This window comes from Narcine bancroftii, chromosome 8 (assembly GCF_036971445.1).
Source record: "Narcine bancroftii isolate sNarBan1 chromosome 8, sNarBan1.hap1, whole genome shotgun sequence".
Taxonomy (NCBI): Eukaryota; Metazoa; Chordata; class Chondrichthyes; order Torpediniformes; family Narcinidae; genus Narcine; species Narcine bancroftii.
Genome location: NC_091476.1, coordinates 43,197,926 through 43,225,771, shown reverse-complemented (window position 1 = coordinate 43,225,771; position 27,846 = coordinate 43,197,926). Strand labels below are relative to the sequence as shown.

General features: G+C 44.4%; 1 long non-coding RNA gene across 1 annotated transcript; it reads left to right on the top strand.

Moving 5' to 3' along the window:
• Window positions 1-27,846, top strand: LOC138740620 (uncharacterized). The gene is made up of 4 exons (XR_011343074.1): window positions 1-51; window positions 24,218-24,505; window positions 25,606-25,698; window positions 26,278-27,846. It is a non-coding gene; the product is annotated as an uncharacterized lncRNA (long non-coding RNA).

Here is a 27,846-nt window from a genome sequence, read left to right as displayed (position 1 = left end):
ACACAGAGGCTGGTGGGTGTATGGAATGGGCTGCCAGAGGAGGTCGTGAAGGTAGGTGCTATTGCAATGGATTTGACAGATTAATGGGTCTAGAGCTGTGGTTTTCAAACTTTTTCTTTCCACTCACATGCCACCTTAATCAATGCTTATGCCTTAGGTGCTCAGTGATTTGTCAGGGATTACTTATGAGTGGACTCGTTATGGCTAATTGACTCGTTATGTGCACAGTTTCAGAACTCCAAAGGAAATGGGCCAATGACAATTTTTCTCCAGCAAAATATTTCAGTAACAATTGGGTCTAAAGCAATGGTTCTCTATCTTTTCTCCCCAATCACATACCACCTTAAGCAATCCCTTACTAATCGCAGAGCACCGATGGCATAAGGATTACTTAAAGTGGTATGTGAGTGGAATGAAAAGGTTTGAGAGGGAAGTAAACAAAAAAGTCTGTAGACACTGGGGACCAGTGCAGTAGACAACAGTGCTGGAGAGACTCAGAAGGTCAAGCGACATGCAGAGTAAATCAAAGGCCTGGGCCCTTTGTCAGGAATGTGGAAAAGCAGGTAGACGCCTGAATAAAAAGGTCAGATGAGGAGGAGAGGAGGAAGGAAGGGAAAGGAGAGGAGTACAAGGTAACAGGTAAGAGGTGGATACAGGTGGGATGGTAGAAGATAAAGAAGCTGACAGGTGATAGGGAAAAAAGGCAGAGGACTCTCTCTGAGAGAGGTTTTGAGGTGGGACCAATGTGCATGGAATATTTTGGTTGGTGTCGGTGTTAGGTCAAGAGGCCAGTTTCCATGCTGTATGACATGGATTTATTCTGTGATAATATTTAAAACCTCCCCATTGTCTTTTAGTTTTACAGTGGGCTACTTCATGAAAGTCAGACCCCTCAGACCTAATTAAATCAATCTACAGACACAGAATCCTAATGATTGGCCTGCAATGACTATAACAACCTACCAATTAATTAATTAATTCAAAGTGATGGACTTAGGGTTTCCATTGTAATGATGTGTGTACAATTTCCACCCCTTGAGGAAAGATGGGACTCGTCAGTGGCCAGCAGAGGGAGCTACACTCCAGTCTCCAGGATCTTTGTGAGAAAATTTCTATTGGGCGGAAGTGGGCTTAAAAGAGGTGCAAGACAATTAAGCTTCACAGATTTTAGAGAACAATTCAGTCTAAACTCTTCATGCGGGAAAACGTGCAAACTCCATACAATCCACATGGTCCTGACCAGGCAGTGGAGTGGCCTTCAATGGGGTCAGTGGCGGCCTTCGGCAGGTTGGCGATGAAGCTTCAGCAGAGTGGCCTTCAGCGGATTGGTGGTGTGGCTTCAGCAAAGCAGCCTTCGGAGGATCAGCAGGGAGAGGCTAGGCCTGGCAGGAGCAGAGGTATGGGGCCAGACTTGGCGAGGCAAAGTCCAGTGGGAGCAGCGGCGAAGGGAAGTTCAGTTTTTGATTTTTGATATTTTAGCAATTAGAATAAGAATTAGGGTCCAGTGTGGGAGAGGAGCTTTGAGCCATTGACTCGTGAGGCTTCAGCGAGCAAAGGCTGAGGACGAGCTTGCTTCCAGTGAAGAAATTTCATCTTTTATTTAAATTAAGAGTAGGTCATGGAGACAGCTAGGGCAGTGGATTGTTCTGATTGAGGGATGTGGGAAATCTGGGGCAGCACAATTGTCCCTGATGTCTATACCTGCACAAGGTGCATACAGCTGCAGCTCCTGACAAACAGAGTTAAGGAACTGGAGCTGGTGTACTCTGGATCATTCAAGAGGCAGAGAGGGTGATAGAGAGGAATTTCAGGGAGACTGTCACCCCAAATGTCAGGAGGCAGGTAGCTGGGTGACTGCCAGGATAGGGAAGAGGAACAGACAGAGAGAGCAGAGTACCCTTGTGGCCATTCCCATCAAGTATACCCTTTTGTATACAGTTGGTGGTGACGACCTACCAGGACAAGTTGTAGTGGTTACGTCTTTGACACCAAGACTGGACCCTCAGCTCAGAAAGGAAGGAGGGAAAAGAGGAGAGCAGTAGCTAGGGAGACAGTTAAGAGGTTCTGTGAGAAAGATCAAGAATCCTGGATGGTCTGTTGCCTCCCGGGTGCCAGGGTCTGCGATATCTCGGATCAAGTTCACTGTTTTCTCAGGAGGGCCAGTTGTCATGGTCCATGTGGGGACCATTTTATTTAAAAAGGCATCTTACAGTGGTGACTTTTTGTGAGCAGATCTGACAGGAATAATCACACATTCCCTTCAGAACCCTTAAAAATCAAACATAAAATGAGAAACATAAAAACAAACTTACCCAACAGCATGGGGGTCCTAAGATCGCTTGGAATTGGCAGAACCAGTAAAATCAGAAATCTCTGCCAGGCCGAGGGACCTTTAAACAGATCACACAAGTACAGCAACAACTCCGAGATTAACACAAATCCACGAGAGTTTTAAGCAGCTCAAGCAGGTACAATAACAACTCCAGCAGTGGACCCACGAGCCAGGTAAAGAAGACCCGACCACATGGATGCAGGATGGGGGGTGGCTACAGGTCAAGCTGAGACACCGGGATCTGAGGCTTCCATAACATACAGTGTCTAACATACAGTCCTTGGAGAACAAACTCCAAGCCAGACTTTAACATCAGAGAGTCATCAGGGAGTGCTGTGTGATGTGTGTTACAGAAACAAGGTTAATTGTGGACATTCTGGACACAGCACTGCAGCCCAATGGCTACACCCTACATCGCGCTGATCAAACACTGGCATCTGGAAAAACCAGGGAAGGTGGTGTTTGTGTCATCATCAATTCATTGTGGTGCATGGATGTGATGGTCATGTTCCAGTCTTGTTCCCCTGACCTGGAACCTCTGGTGATTAAGTGCCACCCATTCTACCTGCCAGGGGAATTCACTGCTATCATCCTGGTCACAGTGTACATTCTGCCCCAGGCTAGCGTCAGGCTGGCTCTGGAGGGACTGAGCACTGTGATTGGCAGCCACGAGGCAGCACATCCTGATCCCTTCCCGATCATTGTAGGGGACTTCAACCAGGCCAACCTGAAGAAGGCTCTGACAAACTCCTACCAACACAGCACATGCAAGACCAGGTGAATCAATTCACCCTGGTTTTCAAGGGATATTTGCAATCTGGTTAAGGAGAGAGGTGTATAGCAGGTATAGGCAACAAGGAGCAAATGAGAGTATAGAAAATGTAAAAAAATACTTAAGAAAGAAATCAGGAAGGCAAAAAGAGGATACAAGATTGCTTTGGCAGGTAATGTGATGGTAAATCCGAAGGGTTTCCACAAGTATGTTAAGAGTAAATGGACAAAATTAGACTCCTCAAAGATCAGAGTGGTCATCTATGTGTGGAGTCTCATGAAATGGGGGAGATCTTGAAGTTTTTTGCATCAGGATTTACTCAGGAAACTGACAGTGTAAAAGGAAGGAAGGAAGGGAAACAAGAAGCAGTAGCATGGAACAAATAGAGATTAAAGAGGAGGAGGTGCTTGCTGCCTAATAGCAAATTCTTTGTTCTTTGGCTTGGCTTCGTGGACGAAGATTTATGGAGGGGTAATGTCCACGTCAGCTGCAGGCTCGTTTGTAGCTGAATAAAGGTACATAAATTCTCCAGGCTTAACACAATATTCCCTCAGACCTTGAAGGAGCCTAGTTTAGAAATTGCAAGGGCCCTGGAAGAAATGTTTATAACATCCTTATCTACGGTTGAGGTGCTGGAGGATCGGAGGGTAGCTCATGTTGTTCCATTGTTTAAAAAAAGCTCCAAAAGTAAATCAGGAAATTACAGGGTGGTGAGCCTGATGTCAGTAATGGTTAAATTATTGAAGGGTGTTCTGAGAGATTGGATATACAGTATTTAGACAGCCAAGGGGTGGTTAAGGATAGTCAGCATGGCTTTGTGCATGGTAGGTCATGTTTAATGCACCTTACAGAGTTTTTTGAGGAGGTTACCAAGAAAGTAGATGATGAAAGGCTTTAGATATTGTCTACATAGATATTTGTAAAGCCTTTGACAAAGTCCCACATGGGAGGTTAGTTCAGAAGGTTCCGACACCAGGTATCCTAGATTCGAAATTGTCTGAATAGGAGAAGACAGAGAGTGTTAGTGGATCATTGCTTCTCAGACTGGAGGACTGTGATTAGTGATGTGCTTCAGGGATCGCTGCTGGGATCATTGTTGTTCGTTGTCTATACCAGTGATCTGGATGATAATGTGGTAAATTGGATCAGTAAATTTGCTGATTGGAGGCATTGTGGACAGTGAGAAAGGCTTTCAAAATTTGTAGAGGATCTGGACCAACTGGAAAAATGGGAAAGAAAATGGCAGATGGAATTTAAAGCAGACAAATGTGAGGTGTTGCATTTTGAAAGGACAAACCAAGGTAGGACATACATAGTAAATAGTAAGACACTGAGGAGTGTGGAGGAACAAAGGGATCTGGGAATACAGTTACATAATTTCCTGCAAGTGGCATCACAGGTAGACAGGTTTATAAATAAAGCTTTTGACATCTTGGCCTTCATAAATTGAAGTATTAAGTACAAGAGTTGAGATGTTATTGTGATGTTGTGTAAGACATTGGTGTCCTGGGTAAACTTGTACCTCTCACTTTGTTCGTTTTAGATTGGTCACAGTGTTTGAGCTACTGAAAGAAAATAGACAGACACACCGAGAGCAGTTCAGTTTATTCAAATATTTATTACAAATTCAAAAGCTGATTTCAAACTACAATATGCAAGCCCTTCCCAATTATACTTATCAACGCCTGGACTGGTCCCAACTGCCGAAGCGAGGCAATGACCACACACTTGTAGTAGGTTTTTGGGGTGCCAGTAGCAGCTTCTCCACCTCCCCCGACTGGGACATTAGCTGGACTCCAGAAGTTCTTCTTCTTGCTGAGAGATGTTTCCACCCCTCAGAGAGTCTTCACTTCAGCAGTGGAACCATGGCTCATATTACCCAAAAAATTGTTTACTCATAGCTTATCTCTTTGAATAAATGATTTAATTATCTTCAAGGTCTCCTGACAGTCTGTGACCAACAAAAGACAACTGCATCTCTGGGCCTCATGGTGTAAATTAGATTATGTCTTCCTGTTCAACTGCATCCCTGGGCCCCATGGTGGAATTTAGATTATGTCTTCTGATGCAACTGCATCCATTCTTGGATATTCGGCCAATTGCTGGTCTAAATCCTCCATTACATTCCACCCCTCGGTCGCAGCCTTTCACTTACGAGACCTTACAAGCATTTGAGTACAGAAGGAGCGAAAAAGAGAAACAAAAACATAATAAACACAAAAATAAGCAATAATGCGAGCAACCAACGGAGAATATTGTGGTCTAATCCCCCAAATGTACCAGCTAACCATGAAAAAGTATTCCAACCAAGGCTCAAACTATCCTTATGGGCCACAATACCCAGACACTGAAGCTCACGAACAGATTTTGAAACATGCTGAACAATATCAGATATATTAGTGGATACATCTGGCTGTGTCCCCCACGGGCAACTCCCTCGGAGCGTCCTCGACATTACAAATCCAATTGCTGGCATCAAAGCAGCTGTTAAGCCAGATCAGCAGGAGCGAAGAAGCCTGACATATGTCACTCACGATGCCGTAAGCGTTCAGCATTTAAACAAACTAAATCATCCCGTCCCTCAATAGCTACCCACCAAGTATTTCCCTGGGCAGGTGTCACTATTTCTCCTTTTACAGGAGGGCCACTACCTGGTGGTGCCACCCATACCTTTTGTCCAACATTCTCTGGCTCGGGAATGGGGGGCAATGACTGTTCTTCCTCTGGAATGGGCTGTAATTCAGAAGCGTGAAGAAGTTGGTGGAAAGGTGTACCACCCTTTAAAGGGTTATGATTCAAATTGTCGACTGCCTGCTTCAGCTCATGGCACCACCCCTTCAGGGTCCCCAGTGGTGTTAACAAACGAATTTGTTCCATCAGTAAGCCATTCATTTGTTCAACTAACCCGGCAGTCTGCACGTAATAAGGAATATGGTGGACCCATAAAATACTGTTGTCAGCTGCCCAATCACAAATTGCCTTCCCGGAGAATTGCGAGCCATTATCAGACTGAATTTCCTCTGGTACATCATAACGAGAAATTAAATGGTTTAGTCCTTGGATAGTGCTAGCTTGGTCAGCCGTCTTGGTGCGAAAAGCAAAAACCAGGCCTGAAAAGGTGTCAACCATTACTAGGACGTAACGCTTACCCATACAGTCTGGCATAGGGCATATGTAATCAATTTGCCAGACCGCAGCCGAGCAAGCTCCCCGTCTTATTCGGCCATGCGGACCAGGAGGAACGGTGTGGGACTTCTCAAGCTGGCATGCTGGGTGTGTCCGCACGACCATGCGGACATCGTCCTGATGGATGGGTAACGCATATGTACAGGCCCACATAGCTGATCCCTTCTCCCCCAAATGGCCATTCTGTTCATGTGCCAGGGGGACGGTATCAGCGCGGCTGATAGTGGCAAGCTGATCTGCTACTGCATTATGTTGTGCCATGTTCGTCGTCGCATTGGTATGGGCGAGAACGTGATAAACGGTTGTCTCACGATGATGGGAACCATCCCACAACAGCTGCCACAACTGTTTGCCCCATACTGGGCAGTCGTACCAGCCAGTCGTTCTTTTGCCAATCAGGCATCCATACCACTATTCCATTAGCCACAGCCCAGGAATCAGTAAACAGCCGAAGAGGGTGATCATGGGAGTCTAGTGGTAAAGTGACTGCCTTCAACTCAGCATACTGACTGGAGCTACCATCCCCCTCCTCCAGTAAATGAGTTCCTGACCTGGGATGGTAAGCCACCTTCCACTTCTGCTTTCCTTGCACCCACCGGCTGCTACCATCAGTAAATCAGACGTCCTCTTGTTCTGCTTCCTGTACTATCTCTTCCGTGGCCCCTTGGATCATCACATCATCAATATAATGGTGAATCAAGAGAGAAGGCGATATTGGCACTGTCTCCAAATCACGGACAATTAGGCTGTGGCAAATAGTGGGAGAGTGTACATAGCCCTGAGGGAGGAGGGTGAAGGTATACTGATGCCCCTTCCAGGTAAAGGCGAACTGATCCTGTGAGACCTCAGCTATAAGAATACTGAAGAAGGCATTAGCGAGATCAATGACAGCATACCATGTTCCTGAGTTCCCAGTAGCAATGTTTTCAATAAGGGTGACAATGTCCGCAACTGCCGAAGCAAGTGGTGGGGCACGTTTATTCAAGAAATGATAATCAACTGTCATTCTCCAAGAGCCATCCGGCTTCTGGACTGGCCAAACTGGGTTATTTAAGGCTGATGTTGTGGGCCTCACTATCCCTTCCTCTTGTAAAGCATCGATGGTGGCAGTAATTTCTTCCTCCCCCCAGGGAGGCGATATTGTGGAATGCACACTGGTTTCGGGGGAGGAGGCACCATCACAGGATCCCACTTAGCCCGACCCACCACTAGTCTTTTTGTAATAGTCCAAATTGCAAATGCAAATCCCCCTTGGCTAGTATTAAGGGTCGTACCGTACACTCGTCAGTAGCAGCCACCAGGGCATGTAACCATATAAGGGAAGGGCCATCACCTACCGTGGTGCGGACTTTTATTTCCTTCGCCAGGGTGATCGCTCCTCCCATCCCCTCTATTCGAAATGTTGGTACAGTCCAGAGGTCTGGGTTACCCGGAATCACCGAGTGCTGCGCACCGCGATCGACCAAGGCCAAATATTGGCGGTCATTACCCCCACTCCAATGGACTGTTAACGGTATGTAGGGCCGTGGGTCCATGTGTATCCACTGTATCTCAATGGAGTAGACACGGGAATCCCGCCCGCATCCTCATGCCTTAGTAGGGTTCGCGGGCTTCCAGGACCACATGCTACTATTATCCGTAAGAGCCTTTTTAACCAATTGTTGTATCTCAACATGGGTAACTGGAGCAAGAGAAACTGGCTCGATAGGAGCAGCAGTGGGAGCAGAAGGCACAGCTGGGCCAGGAGGACTCAACAGCTGGGGATGATGTTCCCCTGTCTTCCTCTTATAAAGGACCGCAGTAGGTTTCCCATCAATATCACTTTTAGGTTCGCCTAACTTTAACAAGGTTAGAAAAAGGTCCTTTCTTGTCGGTCCGTTATTAGTAGCAGCCCCTCTCCTTTCATCCTGCTTGTCTGATTTAACCTGGGTTGTACGTGAGTGGATTTTACCTCCCAACTCTAATTCTCTAAGCCCAGATAAGGCGTGCACCGCCTCAGACACAGGGTGCCCAATTAGTGGACTAGTTACAGACAGAACCAGTCCCTGTACAGTGGGTTGTGCAGAACGAACCAATCAGGTATGCATTCCGGCAGTGAACATCTCTTTGTCAGGGCTCTCCCCACGTACCCACAGCCTCAAACGCCCTGCATACAAGGCAGAGGCCAAGGGCTGTTGACGAATTACTGCTATACCTTCCTCTGGGGTGCCCCAATTATTCTGCAAATGTAAATTCCAATCTACTGGTGATGGGTACACTCGTAGCAGGGCATCCCCTAGAGTGGCAAGTAAGTAATTCACCCCTCTCCTTCTACCGTGTAGTTCAGCAGTGACCCGGATATCAGTAGTCAACGTTCCTAATCCCAACAATTCCTCAGGGGTTAAATATACATTACCCCCTCCTTGTTCGCAGACACACAGGAGCCAGGCTGCCAGAGTTTCTCCCGCCTTTTGCCTAAATCAATTTCCAATGGCAGCCAGCTCTTTTATAGAGAAGTCACGGATCATTGACTGCTCTTGACCCCTGCTCCCACTTTGACCCACAAGAGGGCCCTCTACACAGTGGTCGGGAGCAGGCCGAGGCCTTCCCATAAAGGGGGTGGGCCATAGAGCATAAGCAGGGGTTCGAGTAACTTCCTCTGGGTCCTCTAGTGAGATCAGGGGATCATCTACCTCTTCAATCTCGTCAGTTACATTCCACCCCTCTCCCTCTCCATCAGTTTGGAAAATCTGCTGCCTTACAGGGCGAGCGTGAACAGCGGGTGGAGAGGTGAGTAAGTCAGGCACATGCTGAGGAATATCTGCATTATTACCATTATCATCATTCTAGATATTCCCATCCCAATCATCAATTATATCAGGATCGTCGCCATTCCTTATCATGGCACGAATACAATGTGGATCGGGTTCTACTCCATGCCTTTCTTTATCTGCACAGAGCTGCTGCCGGAGTTTAATATTACGGCAGATCGTTTGGACATGCTTATCCTCCTATTCTTTGGCTCGGTCCCGACTGGTCCGAACAATCTCGCTCATCATGGAACAGTGTTGTCGCAGGGCTTCTAGCTCCTCCTCTAGTTGCTCTCTTGTGCTGAGATTCTACTTCTTGCTGAACTGATTCTGCTTCACGCTGAACGGAGTGACGTAAGGCTGTGGCCTGCAACCAAAATCCGTCCGTCAGCATCCCCTTTTTAAACAGGAAATTTACTTTCTCGAAGGAGAGTGGCAACCCGCTCTCCCAGAGGTGCACTTGATTGATCTAACTTCATATCCCAACTAATGGGTGGACCCAACAAAGACAGGGTATTGGCCAACATGCCAAACACATCGTCTTTGGAAGTCCATCCTGGAATCAAGAACTGCTCAGGGCTTATTTTTTTATTTTTTTTTCCGGCAAAACATCTCGAGACCAATCCTGCTGACTACGCCAATTGTCCTGGGTAAACTTGTACCTCTCACTTTGTTCGTTTTAGATTGGTCACAGTGTTTGAGCTACCGAAAGAAAATAGACACACACACCGAGAGCAGTTCAGTTTATACAAATGTTTATTACAAATTCAAAACCTGATTTCAAACTACAATATGCAAACCCTTCCCAATTATACTTATCAACACTTGGACTAGTCCCAACTGCTGAAGCGAGGCAATGACCGCACACTTATAGTAGGTTGTCGGGGCGCTGGTAGCATCTTCTCCAACTCCCCCGACCGGGACGTTAGCTAGACTCTAGAAGTTCTTCTTCTTGCTGAGAGACGTTTCCACTCCTCAGAGTCTTCACTTCAGCAGTGGAACCATGGCTCATATTACCCAAAAAATTGTTTACTTATAGCTTATCTCTTTGAATAAATGATTTAATTATCTTCAAGATTTCCTGACAGTCTGTGACCAACAAAAGACAACTGCATCCCTGGGCCTCATAGTGGAATTGAGATTATGTCTTCTGATGCAACTGCATCCCTTCTTGCACAAGATGGTCTAAATCCTCCATTACAATTGGTGATGCCAAATTTGGAGCATTGTGTGCAGTTTTGGTCATTAAACAACAGGAAGGATATCAGTAAGATATCTGGTTTTGGTCAGAATTCCATCATCTGCAGTTCCTTGTGTCTTGCACAGATGAGGGAACTCCACATTAGCTACAAGGTGAGACTTAAGGCTTTGTACACCTTGGACCAAGGAAGGTTTGTGGGGTTTATGATCACAATTAGTTTAAGATTTCAGATTTATTGTTAGAATACATACATTACATACAACCCTGAGATTCTTTTACCTGTGGGCCAGGCGGAATTAGCACTTATTGTTAATACTAAACAATTAAACAAATGTAAACAACTTAGAAAGACGAGAGGAAAAAAAAACAATAAAGTGCAAAGGCAAGAGTCCTTAAATGAGTCCCTGATTGAGTTTGTTGTTGAAGAGTCTGATGGTGGAGGGGTAGCAGCTGTTCCTGAATCTGGTGGTGAGAGTCTTGTGGCACCTACACCTCTTTCCTTATGGCAGCAGTGAGAATATGCTGGGTGGTGTGGATCCTTAATGATTGTTACTCCTCTCCGATGGCAGCGTTCCCTATAGATTTTCTCAATGGTGGTGTTATGTCCTGGGTGGTGTCCACTACCTTTTGCAGGGCTTTACGCTTGGAGGTATTTGCATTGTGATTCAGACTTTCCAGCACATATCAGAAGATATTTGCCAGGGTTTCCAATGACATACCAAATCTTCGAAAACAACTGAAGAATTATAGGCACTGACGTGCTTTCTTCACAATGACATTAAAGTGTGTTGGGACCAGGAAAGATCCTCTAAGATATTGATACCCAAGCTCACCCTCTCCACCTCTCTCAATGATCACTAGATTGTTAACTTCAGGTATGGAAAACCAAATGTGTACTATCAGCTTCTTGGTTTTAGTGCACCATTTGGTCAAGTTTTCAATCTCCCTCGTGTATGCTGAGTCATTGCCACTTTTTATACAACCCACTACAATGGTTTCACCAATGAATTTGTAGTTGTGTTGAACTAAGCCATACATCTATGAGGAGATGTGACTAGAGCTGGGGGCTAAGAACATGGCCCTATGGTCCTCCAGTACTGATGGAGATTGTGGAGGAGATCTTATCAATCCTCACTGATTGTGGTCTGGAGGTGAGGAAAATCAAGGGTCCAATTACACAGTGGGGTGTTGGGTCCCAGGTCTTGGAGTTTGCTGATCAGTTTTGAGCAGATGATGGTGTTAAATGCCAAACTGCAGTTGATAAAAAACATTAAGATGTATGCATTTTTGCTGACCAAATGTTCCTGGGCTTTGTGTAGAGTCAGTGAGGTGGTATCCATCGTAGACCTCTTACTACAATAGAATTAGAAGAATGCTACCACCCACCCCCATTAGCAACAGTTCAAAAGCTGGATTCACAGATTAAAACTTTTGGGAATACCTTCAAGTGGCCACTTCCTTCGTCTGTGAGGATATGGAATCCAAACTCACTGCCAGCCAGGATGATGGAAACAGAGTCAGTTTGGGGAATTGGAAGGGCAATTAAGAATAATTTGCAAGATTATAGGAAGTGGTTGAGGAATAGCACTATCATGGGCCAGCAGGGATGCAATGGGATCAAAGGCCTCCTCCTATGGTGTGCTATATCCATTTGTGTTGTAAGGAATCCAAAGTGGCCAGTTTCCAAATGCATTGTCTGTTGGTCTCCAAATGCATTGAAACAGCCTCATTAATTCACAGCAGGAGGAATTTTATTCTTAGTCTCTTTCTTTTTCTCTCTCTCTCTTTCTCAAATGAGATCAGGGATCAGATCTCTGAGGCACATGTGAGAGCAGGAGTGTCATGTAATAATACATTAAAAATAATATACATGATATACTTCCATTTTTGTCTATCGTAAGGAAAACGAAGAGCTGCCATGAGCATTGCCCGGTGCCTCTAACCATAGGGGAAAGAGAAGCTAAAGAAAGTCCCTTCAGGGTCCCTGGGCATCCGTGGAGTGACCTCCTGTGCTTCCGCAGCCTCTGCAGTCGTACAAACTCCTGTTCAAAACATCAGCAGTCCAAGCTCCAGATCCAAACCTCCGATACCATCAGGAAGCTCTCAGAGCCCAAGGCCCTTCAGGAGCCCTTCTTGCACCCAGCACCCTCTCAAATCCCAGTTCCGATACATGATTCGTGAGCCAGTCTCCAGCAGCTGCAGCCTGTGTGGGTCCAACCAACCAACTTTATCAATCAGATTGCATAAAACAACTTCCCTTTTACCAGTGACCTTTCTCCATTCTAACTTGATCTGACTCTTCATTGAAGCAGTTTCATTTGCTGCACTTATGGGTTGACTTGCTGGATAGCATGACAAATGAACCATTCCACTGTATGTGGGGACATGAGACAAAACAAAAGCAATTCAATCAAATTCAACTCAAACAGATGAATTAAAACCACTTACTGTTTGCCAGAAGGTGTTTCAAGTTTATTATCATCTGACTGTACAAATATACAACTAGACAAAACAGTGTCTCTCTGGACCATGATGCACACACAAACACATTTTTCACACAGCACATAATAATCATATTCATACATAATAGGATATGAAATAATTATGTATAAATAGTCTGGAATAATTTACTCTGTTTCATTTGTAAAAAGACTAAAGGCAACGCTCCTGGTCAATGTCATCAGTAGAGGAAAGGGAGATGCTCGGTGTTGACTTGTGGTCCGATGCTTTGCAGCTACCATACCATGCAATGATGCAGCCAAACAGGACACTCTTAATTGAGCTCCTGTATAATGCTGTCAAGATACAGGCCAATAGCCCTGCCCTTGCACCCTCCCTTGGAAATGTAGTCACTGCTGCACCTTCCGACGAATATGGGAGTGTTGTGGGTCCAGGGTATATCCTTGATTCCTTGCAAGAAAGATGTGGGAAAAAAAAACCCTTCAGGCTCTGTCTGGGTGGCTGAACTGATTTCACCACTGTGGTTAGCGCTCCACACAAAAAGAAAATTACCATGCTGATTTCACCATCCTGAACTTCAGATTTATTGTCAGAGTACATATAGGATATCACATACAACCCTGTGATTCTTTATCCTGCAGGTGCAGCTGAATTACCACTAATTGGTAGTGCAAAAAAAATCTATACACAGCTTATACATGTCAACAAGTCAAGAAATGTAAGCAGATACATATGTAAACAAACTGACTATGCAACACAGAGAATAAAAAGAAAATCAATGAAGGGATAAGTAAGAATCCTTAAACAAGTCTCTGATAAAGTCTGTTCTTTAAGAGTATGATGGTGGAGGAGTAACAGCTGTTCCTGAACCTGGTGGTGTATGTTTTGTGGCACCTAGACCTCTTTCCTGATGGCAGCAGCGAGAACGGAGCATGTGCTGGGTCTTTGATAATTGCTGCTGCCCTCTGACAGCAGCGTTTCCTGTAGGTGTACTCAATAGTGGGGAAGGTTTTGCCTGTGATGACCTGGGCTGTGTCCATTCCCTTTTGGAGGGATTTATGCTCGGGGGTATGGTGTATCCATAACAGACCATGTAGCAGGTCAGCACACTTTCGACCACACGTGTAGAAATTTGCAAGGTTTCTTGTGTCATACCAAACCTCCACAAACTCCTGAGGAAATAGAGGCATTGGTGGGGTTTCTTCACAATACCATTCATGTGTTGTATCCAGAAAAGTTCCTCCGAGATAGTAACTCCCAAGAGCTTAAATTTGCTCATCCTCTCCACCTCTGATCCCCCCATGATCACTGGATTGTATACTTTTGGCTTTCCTTTCCTGAAGTCAACATTCAGCTCCTTAGTTTTAGTGACATTGAGTACAAGATTGTTGTTGGTGCATCATTCAGCCAAGATTTCATGTATGCCGACTCATCCCCTTCCTTTATACAACCCATTACTGTGGCATCATTGCCAAAATTTGTAGATGGTGTTCTTGTTGTACCGAGCCACACAGTCATAGGTGTAAAGTGAGTACAACAGGGGGCTAAGAACACAGACATGTGGTGCTCCAGTATGGATGGAGATTGTGGAGGAGATGTTCTTAGCAATCTTCATTGATTATGGTCTGGAGATGAGGAAATCCATGATCCAATTACACAGTGGGGTGTTAACTCCCAGGCCTTGGAGTTTACTGATTAATTTTGAGGGGATGATGGTGTTAAATGCCAAACTTCCTCCAGAAGATGCAAATTGTAGGCTAACCTCCTTAAATCAGAGAAGGCCTGAGGCATTTTCTTTCCAGCAACTGCTGATGTTTGTAGGAAGAGCATCTAATTATCTCGGAACAGCAGCAATCACACAAGGCCCAATACCAGTGTGAAACTGATGTGTGCTTATTCAATTGGACTCCAGAGACAGGTCTATTGTGGAACAGAATGAAACAAATGTCAAATGTTGGCACAAATGCTCCATGAATATTTACACTCACAATGTGTTGAGAAACTGACTTTCAACAAACAGATCCTGATTCAACATGGACAACACTTGAAGGATGTGACAGCTCATCCTTTGGGCCACAGGTATATTCGAAGAACGGGGTTCATCTGTGTGTTCATTTCCACACAACTGAAGGGTATGGAGACCTCAATACCTCTGAGCAGGAATCACTGAAAAAGGTAGTGGACACAGCCAAGAACATTACAGGCAAAGCTCTCCCCACCATCAAGAACATCTACATGGAACACTGCCATTGGAGAGCATCAGCAATTATCAAGGATGCATACCCCTCAGGACATGCTCTGTTCTCATTGCTGCCATTAGGAAAGAGGTATAGGTACCACAAGATTGACACCACCAGGTTCAGGTAAAGTTTCTACCCCTTCACCATCAGACTCAAACAACAAACTCAATTAGAAGGCTTCTTCTCTGCCAAGAATGCACCTGCAGAAGCAGATTCAGACCTGTGGAATGGTCATTCAGGTGGCAGTGCTAAAAAGGACAGCTTCACGGGAGGTGCCTCAGAGCGCACTCCGGCTCCTGTCCCTTCGAGCTGTCAGGGTTGGGATGGCTAGCTGTCAGAGATGGGACTGCAGATGTGGGCTATCAGCACGGACATCCCCACACTGATCCCACTGCACCACTCTCTCCCCACAGCCCTAATACCTGTCCCCATACTGTGGGGCGTCCGGCGCGGGCTGTCAGCTTATTTCAGAACTCTTACTTTACACATTATTATTGAATATTTTATTCTTGCACAGTTTGTTTACATTTCCCTCTTTCACTTGCATATCTTTCTTCTTGTGTACTGTTTACAGTTATCACAAGTAAAAATTCTGTCGGCACGTAGGAAAAGAATCTCATGGTTGCATTTGAACTTGAAGTATTCTCCAGCATACCTTATGACGTTCTACAAGAAATCAATTAATTTTCACCAGCGTCAAGGGAACAGGAGGCAACCATTCAATTCATTAATACTGTTCTGATATTGAAACCATAAAAATTAGGAGTAGAGTTAGGGGCTATTTGACCAATCGAGTTTTCATGGCTGTTTTATTATCCTTTTTAACCCCATTCAACCCTTGATCCCCTCAGAATCAAGAACCTATCTTCCCCCCACCCCATCTTCAATATACCAAATAGCTTGAACTCCACAGCCATCTACGTCAACAGGATGGCCGACCTGTACGTCAGGTTCCTTTATATCCAGTGATCCAGCCATGGTCCTATGGAATGGTGGGTCAGGCCTAGGGTCTGGTGATACACTCCTGCTCCTACCAGTGTTTGAGGTTTTGTGGCAGCACAGTGAGCTTAACAGTTCCAGTGACCTGGGTTAAGTCCAACCCTTCAGACATGAGTCGATGGAGTTGGCGTGTTTTCTTTCCGACCATCTGGGTTATCCCCGATAGAGGTTGTCTCTATTTCCATCGCACATCTCCAGGATGTGCAGGCCAGTTGGTTAATATACTGTAAGTTGTCACTGCTGAGGGGAAGAGAGGTAGAATCTGTGGGCAGTTAGAAATTAAAACACAATAGCACATACAGGCTCTTCAGCCCACAATATTGTGCCAACTCATACATACCAACCCAAAAAACCTCAACCTATTTTTCTTGTATCCATGCACCTGTCTAAGTGTCCCATAAATGCCCTTATTTTACCATCCTCCTCCGCCACCACTAGCAATGCTCTCCAGCCACCCACAACTCTATGAAAAAAAAACTTACCCCGATGTCACTCCTAAACTTTCCTCCCTTCACTTTTTACAGATGTCTTCTGGTGTTTGCTATTGTCACCCTGGGAAAAAAGTTTTGACTGTCTACTTTATCTATGCCTCTCATCATCTTGTAGACCAGTGGTTCTCAACCTTTTTCTTTCCACTCATATACTTCTAAGTAATCTCTATGCCATTGGTGCTTTGCGATTAGTAAGGGATTGCTTAAGGTGGTATGTGAGTGGGAAGGGAAGGTTGAGAACCACTGTTCTTGACCCAATTGTTACTGAAATATTTTGCTGGGGAAAAATTGTCATTGGCCCATTTCATTTGGAATTCTGAAACTGTGCACATGACGAGTCAATTAGGTACGATTAAAACAGTGGTTTTCAAACTTTTTCTTTCAACCCACATACCACCTTAAGCAATCCCTTACTAATCACAGAGCAACTATAGCATAGGGATTACTTAAAGTGGTTTGTGAGTGGAAACAAAGGTTGAGAACAACTGATATAGAAGATCACGAGAGGCATAGACAAGGTCCTTATTAATTGTGCTCAGCCCCGGCAGGGGGGGGGGGTGGGGGGAAAAGCAAAGGACCCTTGTTGAAAATGGCTGTTGTACACATTGATAAGGGAGGCAACTATTCAGACTCCTAACTTAGTTCCACTACAGCAGCCATTCTCAACACTTTTTCAGGTATGACCCTGCCCCCCCCCGCCAATCAACGACTCTGCTCTGTTTATGGGCCCCCCTCCTCGTGAAGCGGTCAAGTTTGGTTTCTTCTGTTTTTCTACTGACTACATAAAAAAACATCAAAAAAAATTGTGTTACATGAGGTGAAAAGAAAACAAGGCTTTTACTTCAGTGTGCTATGACCTACAGGGAGGTGGGGGGTAGGGGCCACCATTGAAATTGGCTGATTTAAAGCACTGACTGCAAATTTCTTTAATAATTAAACTTGTGGATCAATGTTATTATTGGCTTGGCATATCTTGAATAAATACACAATGGGTTCAAGGCTGTTGCTTAATGTTTACAGCTATCAAATGGCAAATGCAATTTTTCTCAAGAATTAGGTATGTTGATTAAACTGATTAAAATGTCTACAAATTACTCCAAAGGGTATTTGCTGCAAACATGCTTCACATATTTATTTGGAATTACTCTCTGTACTATTTTAAACTTGAGAATTGTTCCTTTCAAAAATCTTCTTTTTCTGAGCTCACTGTTGGTTCAAAGTTCTTTCCCAAATGCCATGTCTTCAAGCCCAAATGTCCATCCCAGTGGTTCTCAACCTTTTTCTTTCTGCTCACATACCACTAAATGAATAGGAAGGGAAGGTTACAGAAAGTACCACATGGTTCTCTAGACTCAATTTTACGGAAATATTTTGCTTGCAAAAATTTGCCATTGACCCATTTCCTTTGGAGTTCTGAAACCGTGCACATAACGAGACAATTAGGTACAATTAAAACAGTGATTTTCAAACTTTTTCTTTCCATCCACATACCTCATTAAGCAATCCCTTACTAATCACAGAGCACCTATGGCATGTGAGTGGAAAGGAAAAGGTTGAGAACCATTGCTGTAGACCACTATTAAGTCACCCCTCATCATTCTTCACTCCAAGGAGAAAAACTCTAGCTCTGCTAACCTTGGCTCATAAAGAGTATTTTCCAAACCAAGAAGTTGTTGGGAATTTGGGAGAGACGATCAGGTGAAAGTAGCGGCGTGTAATCTGATTTGGACACCCTGTTGCGCACAGAAACACGGACTTAAATGTGCATTCCTACGTTGTACTCTTGTGTTCTATGTTAATAAATAATGGTGAATGTACATGTATGCTTAATGCTGCTGTGTTGTGATGGTTTTGGGAGTCAGAACGAGGGAGATTGGAAAGCAGATATCAGTGCACACAAGGATAGATCCTCGAGCTATGGCTCAAATGGTGCTTGATGGATTTGGAGATCAGGTGGCTGATGAATTGAACAGGAATCTATGCCACTGTAGTGGCTGCAGGAGCAGAGTCCATGAACACTCAGTGACGCTGAAGGGCCTCGCATTTGCTTCTCTTTCTCCATTTGTTATTGGTGCCAGGCTCATGGCAACTTTTTTTTTTGCCTTACAACAGGCAAGAGTTAAAATACATTATGTATGTTACATTTTTAATGTATTAATTACATGACAATAAAAGAAACCTTAAATCCTGAGCCTTGAAAACAGAAGTAGTTATTTATCCACTGTTGGGAATCAGATATTGTTGGCTGAAGAAACATGTAATATTCACCCCTCAGGCATTGCTGAGAGTCATGGAACCATAGAAACCTTTTAACTAACCTCACTGACAAAAGACAAAGAAGGAAAAACCCAACACCCAACCAACCAATTTTCCCTTGCAACCGTGTCTGACTGTACCGCATCAGACTTGTCAGCCACAAACGAGCCTGCAGCTGATGTGGACATTTCCCCTCCATAAATCTTCAGCCGCGAAGCCAAGCCAAAGAAGAAGAGGTTGTCTCCCCTCTCTCCCTCCCCCCCACCTCAGATGGACTTCCAGACACCTGCCACCATTTGTGAAAATATTTTCCCTTCTCAATCTTCCAAAAAACACGAACTTCCAACTTCTTGGTTTTTAATCCCTCTTAAGAAAATTAATTCCTTCCCCTTTCCTGTTTAGAGCCTTCATCTTTTGTACTCATTTTAATTTTCTGTCATCCATGTTTGTCCATGGGGAGCATGCACAGCCTCTCCTTCACCTTCCTGCCCAGATCCTCCAAACCTTTAATCACAGCCTGTCCGAGATAGAGTGGAGACCAGAACAGCGTTGAAATGGTCTCATCAACTCCCTTCTATCAACTGTAGCTAATCAATAAAGCTCCCATATGCTTTGTTTTGAACCCCTTTATTGACCTGTCATGGTACCTTTGAGGTATGTTGGACATACACTCCCTGAACAATCCCTCCCAGTGTCCCTCCATGCTATTCAAAACCATCCTTGTATTGGTGCTATTGCACGTTTCCAGCTCCCTGAATGCAAGACTTTGCAATTCTCCAAACTGAGCTCCTTTTCCATTTGCCATTAGCCAAGGCATCAGAGGTTATGGGGAGAAGGCCGGGCATTGGGGAAAATGGATCAACTCATGATACAGGGCAAACTCAATTGGCTAAATAGCCTATTTCTGCTCTTCTGTCATGTGTTCTTATGATCTTAAGCAGTTTTCCACATCCTCTTCGCTATCAGACCAACCTTTGTATTCTCAACTACTTTTTTTCCACCATGACGCCGACATTTTTCTAAATCATCAATATATTTAGAGCAAGGAAGACAGAGTACAAAGCCTTTCGACAGTCCTCGAGTCCCATTGCTTGCAGCCTCAGTTCCAGATTTGGATCAAGTTGGCAGTCCTACCTTGGATATCACAAGCATTTTACTTCACCCTGTTGTTTGAAACGTGTCAAAAGCTCTGTTTAAAATCCACTGCTGACAACAGCAAACACACTATCCCCATTGACTGCCCATATTACCAAAATAATTCATCTGCTAGTCAGATGCAACCCTCCCTCAACAATCTCTGCTGACTCCCCCTGAATAGGCCAGGCCTATGTGAAGGTGTATACTGTTTCTTGGCATGGATTCTAATAACTTGTCACCGTTTGACAGATCTGAGCTGCTGATGTATCATCACAAACATCAGAGGACTGTACCCAGCACTAACTCTCATGTGACACCACTGGTCATACACCTCTTAGAAAAGCATCTTTCAACCCTTGTCTCCTATTACCAAGCCAAATTTAGACCTAATTATCCATCCTACCCTGGATTTCCATGCCAACCACAGATGTGGAGCTTTGTCAAAGACCTCACTAAAATTTATTCAGACAACACTGCCCCCATCAATATACTCTGTAAAAAGTCAAATTAGTGATAGCTGATTTCCCATGACCAAAACTAATTTGACCATCTCTGACAAATCGCTGATTTTTCAAGTCCAAAAAAAATTCTATCCCTTAGAATTTATTCCAATAATTCCCCTCCCATTCATGTAAACCTCTCTGATCTGTACTCCCCTGGTTTCTGCCTGCTCATGGTCTTAAAGGAACCACATTTGCTGTCCCCCATTCATCTGCCACCTCATCCATGGTCAACAAAGATGCGAGGATCTCAGTCAGTGCCCCACCAATCTCTTCCTATGCTTCAGGAGCTCCCTTCAGATGGACCAACAAGGTTTTACAGAAAGTACCACATGGCAGTTGGCCAAAAGGCCCATCGAAACCAAGATTCAGAGAGAAACAGAGGGAAATTTATTCAAAGTTCAGATTTGTTGTCAGAGCACAAACATCCTGAGATTTTATCCTGCTGGCCAGGCAGAATTTCTACTTTTCGGTAATTGTAAACTGCACTCAGAAATAAAGATACGTATGCAAAAGACAGATGTAAAGAAAGGAATGAAAACATCCAACTGTGTAATACAGAAAAACTTGAATATTCAATAATAAATAATGGGTGAAGTAAGTGTCCTTAAATGAGTTTCTGATTGGCTTTGTGGTTTAGGAGTCTGATGGTGGAGGGGTGGCAACTGTTCCTGAACCTGCTGGTGCGAGTTTTGTCACACCTGTACCTCTATCCTGACAGTAGCAGTGAGAACAGAATGAGTTCTGGATGGTGTGGATCCTTGATGATTGTTGCTGCTCTACGACAGCAGCATTCCCTATTGATGTCCTTTGTGGGTGGGAGAGTTTTGCCTGTGATGAACTGGGCTGTATGCATTATCTTTTGCAGAGGTGTTTCTGCCGCATACCAGACCGGTCAGACACTTTCCATGACAGATCTAGAGCATTTTGCCGAGGATTCCGATGTAGCATCTAAACTCTGCAAATTGCTAGGAGGTAGAGGTCTGACATGTTTTCTTTACGATTTCATTAATATGAAGAGTCCAGAAAAGGTCCTGGTACCTACAAGAAATTTAAATTTGCTTACTGTCTCCACCTCTGATCCCCGAATAATCACTGGATCGTACACCCCTGGCTTTTCTTTCCTTAAGTCTAGAATCAGCACCTTGGATTGGATGACATTGAGAGGTTGTTAGGATATCATTCAGCCAAGTTTTCAATCTCCCTTCTGTACAGAATGCTGACTCATCAGTCCATTTTATACAATCCACTATTTTGTCCACAAATTTTCTAAACCATGTTGTTGTCATACCAAGCCACACAGTCACAGGTGTCAAGTTCATAGAGCAGAGGGTTAAGTCCGCAGCCCTGGTGCTGATGAAGATTGCGGAGAAGTTCTTATCAATCCTCATTGATCGGGGTGGGCCCGAAACCCCGGGGTGGGCCCGAAACCCCGGGGTGGGCCCGAAACCCCGGGGTGGGCCCGAAACCCCGGGGTGGGCCCGAAACCCCGGGGTGGGCCCGAAACCCCGGGGTGGGCCCGAAACCCCGGGGTGGGCCCGAAACCCCGGGGTGGGCCCGAAACCCCGGGGTGGGCCCGAAACCCCGGGGTGGGCCCGAAACCCCGGGGTGGGCCCGAAACCCCGGGGTGGGCCCGAAACCCCGGGGTGGGCCCGAAACCCCGGGGTGGGCCCGAAACCCCGGGGTGGGCCCGAAACCCCGGGGTGGGCCCGAAACCCCGGGGTGGGCCCGAAACCCCGGGGTGGGCCCGAAACCCCGGGGTGGGCCCGAAACCCCGGGGTGGGCCCGAAACCCCGGGGTGGGCCCGAAACCCCGGGGTGGGCCCGAAACCCCGGGGTGGGCCCGAAACCCCGGGGTGGGCCCGAAACCCCGGGGTGGGCCCGAAACCCCGGTTTTGTCTTCATCATGGAGATGGACCTCGAAGCAAAAGAAAAAACTTGGCCAGTGTTAAGTGAGTGATAGAAATAGATATTATCCTAAAATAGATATTATCCTAAAATTGTAATCAATAAACTTCAGGTAATTTGTATGAAAATGTAGTAAAAGCAGAAAAAAAACATCCAAAATCTGAAAGAGTAGTGAAAGCAGATTAAAGAGGAACTTTCAGAAAGGAATTGAACAGAATACCTGGGAAGGACAAAGTTGAAAAGGTGTGGGAAAGAACAACCCAAAGCTTCACAGGAATTTGGTCCAATAGCAGTTGGCTGAACTGAAGGAGATTTAATTAAACACATTGTCTATGCTTTCTGTTTCACTTAAACTGATGGATCATTTTGTACAGCACAGTTTTATCTTGAAGCAATGCAAATTCATTTTGAAATCACATCCTTGGTACGACAAATTTAAAAATAATGAAGTCCAGAAACCATCCACAAACTGCCACAGATCTCAACCCTAATTACCAGAAGATAAATCTACCCTCTTGAAAATTTGTGCAGCCCCACCTCTAACCTGTACCTCTTGCAAATCACCAGCCTTAATTTATTCACTGCAATATTGCACCACCTCAAATAAAGTAGGATTAAAAATGTCACATTTCATTGACTGGATATTTGTATCTATCACGTGCATCTCCTTGCCTGAGTCCAGTGCACATTTATTAATTTACTTACAGTATCAAATCCCTCCTTCTTATCATCCATTTGGAGATGATTTTCACTAGCAGTTGATTTATGCTGACAAATTCCAAGAATGGGGATTATGTGCAGCAAGAATTCATCACAATTAGCCAGGATTCAGAAGATCACCTCTTGCATAGCCATCCAAACATGAGTAACCCTCAGCCTCCCCCTGCTTTCTAAGGCATAGTGTTCTGACTGCCTCTATGTGGGTCATTCAGACTTCTGTTTGTTTGAAATGAATTGCATGAAATATGCAAATAGAATGGACTAACGAGCACTGAATATAACTTCATGCAGGAATCAATGAGATCAGGTGCAACTAATGAAGATATCTCAATTGGGGAAAAAAAAGGGGCTACAGAGACACAGAGCCTTTCACAGGCCTTTCAGCCCAACTCATCTATGCTAACTCAGTTGGCTTCCTGACCAAGTCCCATTTGCCTGCGGCTGGTCATCTCCCTCTAAGGTCTTTGCTATCCTTGTAACCACCCAAATGCCTTTTAAATATAATTGTCACAACCTCTACCACTTCCTCTGGCAGCTCATTTCCACACACCCATCATGCTCTGTGAGAAAAAAAATGCCTCTTAGAACTCCTTTAAAATTTCCCCTTCCACCTTAAAGCTATGTCCTCGAGTTTTGGACTTTCCTACTCTGGGAGAAAGACTGTGACCATCCAAGGGGTGAACTGGCCAGTCATGGTAACAGGTCTTGGAGTCATGGTATGATACAGGTTCTTCAGTGCACAGAGTCCACTCTGAGCATCAAACTCCCAGTACATAGTAATCTTGCGTCTTTTGTTCTTCCCATATCCTCAACAACTCCCAGATTCTACCACTCTCTTGCGCAATTAACTTACAAGCCCATGTTTCTTTGGGATAAAGCTGAAGCAACTGGGGATAACTCACACAGCCACAGAGAGAACCAAGGTGGTATGATGGGGTGACATGGATGTGGAGGGAAGGGATTGGTGGATGAACGAGTAGCAGGTTTGAGGATGGGAAGACTGGGAGGGGAGGATGATGGGAGTCAAGGTGGGAAATGGATGGTGACAAGGTTGAATGCTGAGAGGATTGGAAGGGTGGGGATATGTCAGGGGGGTTTGGTGTGGGAAGTACGAGGAGGGGAGTAGAGTTTTGGGTTGGAGATCAGCAGGAGTGGGGAATGGATAAGGGTGTGCAATACTGAACCTTGACCTGATGGAATAACCGATGTGTTCATTGTTCACTGAAGGTAAAACAACTTCAGGATGGACGACACCACCTGAACTGACATGTTTAACCTTGTCAATTTCATCACATTCACTGACCTTCCATCCTTTCAAGACAGCTATATGAGGTGTTGTTGCCTCAGGAAGGCAGCCAAGGATGCCCATCACCCAGGTCACAACTTCTTCTCACTGCTACCTTCTGGCTGATGGTGCAGAAGACCAGCATCTCCAGGTTTAAGAATGGATTCTTTCCAACAGCTGTCAGTCTCTTGAACCTCCCCTTGCCCCTTGCTGCTCCAACATCACAAAAGGTCTGTCTGCACTATTCCAAGTCACCTTTAATTTGCACTGGGATTACTGTGAATATTTATTATCTATTTTATATATTTATTGTCTCCATTAATTTAATTAATTTACTTTACAAACATAGCTTTTCTTTACAAATACCAGTTCGGCTGCAGCAAGTCAGAATTTTGGTGCAGATGTACATTGCACAATGTTTATGACAATAAACTCATTCTAATTTATGAAAAATATGGATCTGAATTTACCTGGATATTATTCAGCGCACATGTTACATTACATCAAAGTCATCCTGGATCCTAAAGGCTTATGTCTTTTTAAAAAAATCTTTATTTTATGTAAAACTACTTAGCAAACATATTACAATATTTCAAACTTAATCGAAATACCTGTGGTATTTTATGACAAAAAGTAAATAAATTAAAAAAAGATGAAAACCTCATATTAATCCCCCCTATCCTCTCCCCCCAACCCTCTCTAAACTGAAAAAAAAGGAAAGAGAAGAGGGACAAGAAGACCACAACAGGAGAACTTCACTTTCTGATACTTTTGAGCATATAAATATTTATAGAGACCTATAAGAGAAAGAGGATGTTCAAGATTCATTTAAATTTTACTACCAACAGTTTGTAAATTTGGGCTCCATATTTTACAAAATGCATGATATTTATATCTTAAATTATAAGTAATTTTCTCAAGTGGAATCCAACTCCAAACTTCTGCTATCTATCCATTCCCAAATCAGTATCCGACTTTCAAGTTACAGCAATACATTTTCTATCTATTGCCAAGGCAATTTGAACAAATTTTACTTGATACATATTCATTTTTAATCCCTCTAATATCTCCCAGTAAAAAAATAATATTGGATCATTTGGGAGTTTTACCGAAAGGTTTATGTCTGATGCATTGATTGGCCCAATGTTCTAGTGCATAACATGAGTATAAAACCTCCGGTTTAAGCTTCCTGAGAAACTTGCTTCACCAGCGACTGATGTAGAATGGGCTGGAGATGTGGAGCAGGTGTGGAGAGAAAAGTGACACTGATATCTCAGGCTCCCTCCCATTGCTTCTTTCTTCCCCCCCCCCCCCCCCCACCCCCCCACAGATGCTGCATGGCCTGTTGAATAATTTTCTGGACTTTTCTCCTTCGAGGAGCTTCGGGGGTTCAGTGGGGAATATAAAGTCATGAGAGACACAGGTAAAGTAGATAATCATAATCTTTCTCCCAAGGGATGGGAAATCTGATACCAGAGGGCATTGTGGGGGGTGGGGGGAGAGTTAAAAGGGACCTGAGGGGAACTATCTTCTCATGGAGTGTACTGGGTGTATGGAACGAGCTGACAAGGGAAGTGGTGGTACTGGGAACGATTGTAATGTTCAAAATACATTGATAGGAAGGGTTTGGAGGGACATGGGACAAATGCAGGCAAATGAAAATGGCTTGGTCAGTGTGGATTCATTTTAATTTTAGGGATGGTAACTGGACCTTGTGGCCTAATGACCCTGCATTGCCCAAATACATCTATTTGCCCAATCAATCTACCCACCCCATATGTCTTTGGAATAGAAGAGAAAACTGGAGCATGCAGAGGAAACCCCACACAGAAACAAGGGGGAGCGTACAAACACTCTACAGATAGTAGTGGATTCAAACCTGGATCACTAATGCTGTAGTAGCATTGTGCTATCCCCTACACCAAGTGTGTTGGGCCAAAGGGCCTGTTCCTAGGCTGTAGAACTTTATGACTACTCCCAGCATTCTCTGTTTTCATTTTAGATTTCCAGCATCTGGAGCACTTTGATGTTGGGTGAAAGAAGATGTGACAACTTGCTCCACAAAGAGAGTGAAGAAAGACCCTAATTACAACCAAATCCCACAGACTGTGGCTGGTGTCTGTGAGTCCTTACACTAACTGAGCCCTCAGTGACTATCACCTGTTCACTCACCACCTGAAGCCATCATTTGGACCTGCACAACCAAACCCAATGTCCCAAATATCCACAGGCAAAAATAGTTCTTCTGACTTGTGGAGCATAAATATCAAAATGATTACTGGAAGAACTGCGTAAAATACAAAAGTCTGCAGATGCTGTGATTGAAGCAAAAACACAACGCTGGAGAAATTCGGCAAGTCTTTGTGCGGAGAAGATTTACGAGGATGTTGCTGGGTCTTCAGGAGTTGAGTTACAGGGAAAGATTAGGTCAGGATAGGTTGGGTCTTTATTCCTTGGAGCATAGAAGAATGAGGAGAGTTTTGATAGAGGATTACAACATGAGAGGCATAGAGTAAATGCAAATAGATTCTTCCCATTTAATTTCAGAGAGATTAATATAAGAGGAGATGGCTTTAGGGTAAAGGGGAAAAGGTTTAGGGGGAATTTCTTCACTCAGAGAGTGGTGTGAGTGAGGAACAAGCTGCCATCTGACATGATAAATGTAGACTCACTCTTAAATTTTAAGAATAAATTGGATGGGAGAAGTCTGGAGGATTATGGACTGGGTGCAGGTCAATGGGACTAGAGGAATAATATTTTGGCATAGACTAGAAGGGCCTATTATCTGTGTTCTATAGTCAAACAAAGTGTACTTTATGAAGCAAAAATGAAGATACATAACCTCTCATAGCTCATTCCAGGTTCCCAAATCCTGTCTAGTTTCCCTCCTGGGTCATTACCTATGCTGCCCTGATGTGGTTCACCTGAATTTAATTACTCACCTGTATCTTGTTAGCATATCCCGTCCCCTTGTGTATATAACCTGTGTGCTCTCTTCCCACTGTCAGTTCGTCTTTGCACTTTGTTGTAAGTGGTCCAGCTGGCTTCCTTAGTGTCAGCTGACTTGTGAGTATCTTTTGATCTTAGGACTGGGTTTTTTGACTCTGTCTCTGCCTTGTCCTCCTGATTTGTTTGTCTTTGCTGATTGATCACCTGTGTATTGAACCAGTGATCCTAAGTAAGGGTTCTGATACTTGCCTAACTGAACAGTCTCTGAGTTTCTCTCTGAGCTGAATTCCTTGAAATAACCAACCTTTGGTGCCTGAGCCCCTCATCAACACACATGCCCCCACGGCCTGCCGCCCCCACCCCACGATGAGGGAGGGCACACTAGCAAAAGGGAAGGTACTGAGTTGATTTTAATCATGAATAATGTTTGCTAATTTACCAAGGCCCAAAGTGAATACTCTCACCCACCAGCAGGAAGCCATTTAATCGATTTGTTCCAATCTTTTCTAAAGGTTGTATGAATCACTGCCAACCATGAATTATTGATTTTTCATAGCAATGTCCCCCTTGGTGTTTACTGTGTTCCAAACACCAAATTATCAATAAAATAATTCTAATCCTG